Raw genomic sequence first — 6,153 nt, forward strand, 5'->3', positions numbered from 1 at the left:
AGTCTGTTATAATGTTTTTTTAGACACTTGTTTTTCAAGATTTTGAAAATATATTTTTGAAAGAAAACTAATGAAGGTATATGAAATATTCTTTGCTTTTTAATACCAAAGCCACAGGTGTGTGTTTCTAAACAGCTGATGAACATCTGGGCCACTTAGTGCACTGGTTTTTAAAATTTCCCATTATTTATTCGCTATGTGCTAACCCATTAAACCATTTAGTGATTCCTCATAAATTAAAGCAAACAGATTAATTGCGTCAAATGTTCTAATAAATATATTTTTTAGTGCAGAGGATTTCTGTGCTCTTTTACACATTGGAACCACACTGATATACAGGCTGCATGCAGATTTTCTGTATTTAGAGTATTGGATACTGAGGCATAATTTAAGATGCATGCTTATTTTAAAGAATGCTTCCTGTTTGTTTCTGTAATTATAGAAAATTTATTTTCACCAATAGTTATATAAGGAAAAGGAGTATTTTTGCACTTGGGCACTGTGCTAGGACGATTGTAGTGATATTTAGATTTAATCCCCGCAGTATCCCAATTTCTCTCAATTTTAAAACTGAGGAAACTAAGATTTAAAATGTTAGATAGTTTACAGCCATGCCGCCCTGAACAAACCGGATCCCGTCTGATCTCGGAAGCTAAGCAGGGTTGGGTTTGGTTAGTACTTGGATGGGAGACCACCTAGGAAGACCAGATGCTGTAGGCATAAAAAATAAAAAAAATAACGGATTGTAAACTGACAAGGTCCTTGCAATCTGTGAGGTCAACCAAGAGTTGTCTCACCTAAAAAAAAAAAAATTAGATAATGGGAAAGCTGACCAATTTCACAAAACCATAAAGTGCTACAAATGAGACTTGAACTGAACCTGAGGTTTGGCCAAAAGAGAAATGTTTTGGAACCTATTCAACCTCATACATTTTTTTTTTTTTGACCGATATAAATAAATAGAGGGTGACATCAAGCCTCAACTCAATCAATTGAAAATATTTATTAATCAGCTAATACCTGCCAGACACTATTCATTCTCAGACTCTTTTATTTTTCTCTTTCTATACAGTTGAATTAAGAATGTTTTAGTCAATAACATTGCTTCTAGATAGAGAGCAGTGCTTCTCAAAGTGTGGTGCCTGAACTGACAGTACGAGTGACATCTGTGAAGCTGTTGGAAATGCAAATTCTGGGGCCCCATCCCAAACTTGCTGAATTGGAAACTCTAAGGGTGAGACCCAGCAATCAGCATTTTAAACAGGCCTTGAAGGTGGTTCTGATGCACACTTAAGTTTGAGAAGCTCTAGAATGACTGAGAGCACCTGTTACCAACAGTAGAGTTTTGTGAAGAAAGATAAGTATCCCACCACACAAGGTCTTTCAAATTTTAGTTGTGAACTCCCGTGGAAACCAGAACATTAGCGAACAAACTGCAAACTGAGAGAAATGAGAAAACTCTGAAGAGACCTGATTCCCTGAGGGCAAGTGGTCTTCTCTGAAGGCAGTGCAGAGGTAAATACAGATCTCAAAAATGTAGCAATCCTACCAAGTGCATCATTTGATTTTCTAACAGAAAGCTTTTGGTTATGGGCATGCCACCTGAGGTGTAATCCTGTTCTAATCTGAAAAGCAGCCACCCCTCCCTACTCACAAAACATTCATCTCAGAAAGCTGTCACCTACTCAGCCAAGTGTAGCTACTTCTATTTATTCTTCTTTCCGAATCAAGGGGCTAAAATAAATCTATTCAGAGGTAGACATTGGCAATCATTTCCAGTTATTCAAAGCAGTCACCAGTCCCTGAGCCTCTGATACCTCATCTGTCGAATGGGTGGGTGGATTTTACTCCTGATCCCTTACACCTCTAACTTTGCTTCCAAGGATCTCTGATCCCCAGACAAATGGTGAGCTTACGTGAATTAGTTTAGACATTGTCTTGACTAATGGTACAAGTCACAGGGCACATAAGCACCTAATGAACCTGCTATGTCAGTGCATAAGCCAGATTCATCCCATATATTTTCACGGTCACTGAGCTTGGGACAAGCATTCCACCAGAGAGAAAAAAAGATCAAGAGAACATAAGATCACCTTTTTATTTGTTCAGATTCCTACTTTGCTCTTCCCTGGTTTTATTTATATTCCAAACATGGATAATACTGTTTATTTGTATGTTTAGAGCAGACGGCTACTTTTAAAAAATTAATGGCTGCTTTTCTAGAGGATGGAGGATGGTCTAGAGGAACCACAGTGGTGCCTTAAGATGCCCATTTTTAAAGCTGTATTTGGAATGTGGCACATTATAATTGACAGACTTGACAAGCATTCTGGTTTCACGGGCTGCATGTCAGGATTTCTGCCCTATATTTCCATATCATCGAGCACTTTCAGTGTGTCCTTGAACTAATTTAAAATCTCCCTGGGTTTCAGGTTCCCCATCTTCGCTGAAGGGCCTACATCATTTGCTGCTTGCTTCCAAGATGTTCCTAAGCAGGCAGTGTGCTGTCCTCCGGCCTTGAGAGACTTCTTATCTCTTTATCACCAATGTTGATATCTATTTGCTTATCATTTAGAGAGAGCGACTCATATGGTTCATCTCTTCCTCCCAAATAACATGTGAATTGCATCAACCAGTGAAAAAAATTGACAACTAGCGTTTTAGTGCCATAAACCCAGTTTGACCACGTTATTTTTTCAATCTTTCAACTTTCTGTTTTCTACATTTTATAGATACAAAAACAGCTTATATTTTCTTCAGACTTTTAAAGCCAACATTTAAGGCTTTGAGATTCTCCCTTTCTCCCCAAATTCTGTGAGTTTTAATTAATTCCCTGCGGGGGGAGGGGGTCTCAGAATGTCTGATAGTTTCAGACAACAATACCTCCAACTGATTTGTGTTATAAAGAATAGTTTTAATAATGACTGGTATATTTTAAAACAGATTCCCCAAACTGCAGTGAGACAAAACAAAAGACTCATCTTGCTGTAGGTATAAAGAAGCAAAATATAATTGATAAAGGTAATCAGATGAAGCCGCATTGTTTTAAACAGCTATTTTTAAAAAATGTTTGAATTCAAAAGAGGTTAGATTCTTTTATCAACCAAAGCTATGGAAAGAAACAACTGGCATGTATAACTTATCCACATTAATTTTTAACGCCATGGTCAAAGAGCCCCACCAGACTGAAACTTGCGAAGAATTTTCTTTATTTGGCTTGATCATAACAAAATTAGCTCCCTTGGTGAACCTGCATGAAAAGAAGCTAGTTTGGGGAAATAAGCAATGTTCATAGGAAAGAGGAAGTTTCAGGCAAACATATGGTTGAAATGCTCTAGTCGATTTCAGATCAAGCTGAGAGAGTTGAGATCCGTTGGTTCAGGGATCCAGTTCACTGCACATTCCTACTGTGCCTGACTACTAATTGCATCCTATGTTTGTCAATCAAATATTTGCAATTAACAAAAATATTCCCTTAAGAGACATATAACAGAGATGGCAAAGGATCTGGTGCTTTACTAAGTAGAGCTAGCTGCACACAGAAAATAAAAAATATATATAGTATGAAAAATATTCTGCTTCTGATGACACAGCTAGGCACTCCCAGTCAAAACATTAACAAGCAGAATAGGTGGCATGGGGGCTTTTCAAAAGGATTTTGTTCAAAGAACAGAAACTTTGATCTCAGTGTCTCTGACCGCTCCTCCACCTCTGATTCTTCAATCTACAAGTACATATAGTGGTTTAATTTAACTCTGTGCATAATTTGCCTAAGGATAAAAGTTGATCTAGATTTTTTTAACTCCAATTTTACAAATGCTCTACTTTTTCACTCCCCCCTCCTCCTCACACACAGATTTCAAGAAGGAAGGCTGAAAAGGAAGGTGACTGGAATATTAAGGACTATGAGATATTCTAAGGAAACTCTAATTTGTAAATTGGTAGAAATGCCAGTAATTTGTTAGGAATTGAAGACCTTCTGTATTCAAGAGTGAAGCTTGGCAGCTGTGCACTGTTGTTTTATAAATCAATATTCCATCTGAAGGTGGCGTTTGAATGTTTGTGTCATTGGGGTTTGTCTTCAACATAGTTCTGTGATAAGAAATGTTCAAACAAAACAAACACAATCCCTTCCCGGTCCTTTAGGATAAAGTCCAAACATAATTCCACAACAGGGATATAGCATTCAAATCAACTACAGAACTTCTGTAATGACATAAAACCCCTCGACCACAGAAATGCTATTGAATTAGAGATTCTTCGCAATATTCTCCAAGACAGGACTGTGTGGCTGTCAGATTAACAAAAGTCAAGAGGAGGTGAGACAATGCTCACCACTGCAAAAAGAGCTTCATGCATAATGAACAGGATATGCATGCCTGTTTAGGAAATTAAGGTGAATCCAAGGTGACTCGGGGTCACACAAGGAGTCACAACGGTCACTAACTGGAAAAGTAAGCATTAAAAATTAGTCATTTGGTTTAAATAAATTCATCTCAATCATTATTAGATATAGGCTTAATCAAAAATAATTGCTTGAGTGAATTTTTTCAGTGTTATCTGGTTATCATCTGGCTCTGAGCTTCGGGGATTCTGTGCTGTGATTTCAGTTGCCATACGAGAAAGAAGAGTTGAAGCTGAGCTATTTTTTGACTTCTGTCAGTTCTCCACCGTTTAGATATAGCCCACCCAGTTTCTACCAGAGAGAGCCCCAAAGAATGGAGTGTCTAGTACAAATACACGAATTCATTTTCATAGGTAAAACCTGATATGTGATCAGTAGGGGAAAAAACCATAGTGTTATTGTCATTCTCTTCTTTCTTACCCAAAGAACTGTCACTCTCATACAGATGATGAAAAAAAAAAAAAGGCCACACCGGGGGTTCTAAAAACTCAAATTTAAGCCATCAATGGGGCTAAATGCCTCTGTTACTCTGCTTCAGTGGTTTACAAATATTTTTTTATCATCTCCTCCATCAATAAAATATTTTTGAGCACACGCTTCCAATATATATACACAATTGTACTAATAAGTTAGATGCATTATAAAGAATTCATAAAACAGAATATTTGAAAAGTAATTAGAAATCAATGCTACCTTCCCGAACTCCATTTTCTGTGTACCCTCAGATCAGCATGCTCATTCTTGAGACTGGAGAGGTGGATGAACTTGGCAGGACCCCAGTTTTTTCTAAGTGGTCTGATCTCAGCTGAACTGGAACAGAGGAGCAAGTGGAAAATCCTTGTTTGCAGCCACTGAACACCAGCACTAAGCTGAGGATTAAGTGGGGAAATGGTTGGTACTTAGATTAGCAGAGCTGAGTAGAGAACACTATTGGTTCATTTTAATTCCATCTGCACAGAAGCACACTAATAACCAGATGAAAACCAAAAAATTCTCTCAAAGAATTCTTTTTGATTAAGCCTAAGTGCCATCTAATAATTGCTGAGACTGAATTTTTTTTTTAAACCAAATGACTAATTTGCTCCACACCGTTGGTATGGGGAGAGGGAAGGTGATGCAGATGAGTCGGTATGAAAGATGCTAGGAGAATCTTAGCAGAAAGAATAGAAAGAGAAACTAACTTGGCTTTGGCAGAGAATTCTGGCCCTGCCATTTGTAAGCTGACCGACGCTGAGGCAAGTTGACTTCGCTTAGTCCTTTTACTCCTCAACTATTTCTCTGTAAAATAAGATAATAAAGTCTTGCGTCAGAGTATTTGAACATTAGCAATAATTTATATAAAGTGACTCACACAGTGTTTTGTAGCAGCTGCTCAATAAATGGTGGCCATTCCTGTTATATAGCTGGAGGAGACAATAAATCCTAAGCTTTGCCAAGAATATTCATTTCTTTTTCAAGTAGATCAAATTGTAATATTGGCAATTATGAGAACATTTTTCTTTTAGAATTCTAAGTCTTTTCATTTCCATTATCATATTTAATCCTCACAATGAATTTGAAAGATAGATAGGACAAGTATAAGTATCCCATTTTAGAGATATAGAAAGGTTGATAAATCATGGTCACACAGTGGTGGAGTTGAGAATTGAACTCAGGACTCCTGATTTCTGGACAAGAGATGGGAAGGAAGCAGACATATTTGGTACATATTACTTTTTATCAATTCAACCAGATAGACTCTGTGTGTG

General features: G+C 37.4%; 1 non-coding gene across 1 annotated transcript; it reads left to right on the top strand.

The window, feature by feature from the left end:
* Nucleotides 1-601: 601 nt before the first annotated feature.
* Nucleotides 602-720, top strand: LOC120622489 (5S ribosomal RNA). The gene has a single exon (XR_005658486.1). It is a non-coding gene; the product is annotated as a 5S ribosomal RNA (ribosomal RNA).
* Nucleotides 721-6,153: the final 5,433 nt, after the last annotated feature.

This window comes from Pteropus medius, unplaced genomic scaffold (assembly GCF_902729225.1).
Source record: "Pteropus medius unplaced genomic scaffold, Ma_sr-lr_union100, whole genome shotgun sequence".
In the NCBI taxonomy this organism is placed as follows: Eukaryota; Metazoa; Chordata; class Mammalia; order Chiroptera; family Pteropodidae; genus Pteropus; species Pteropus medius.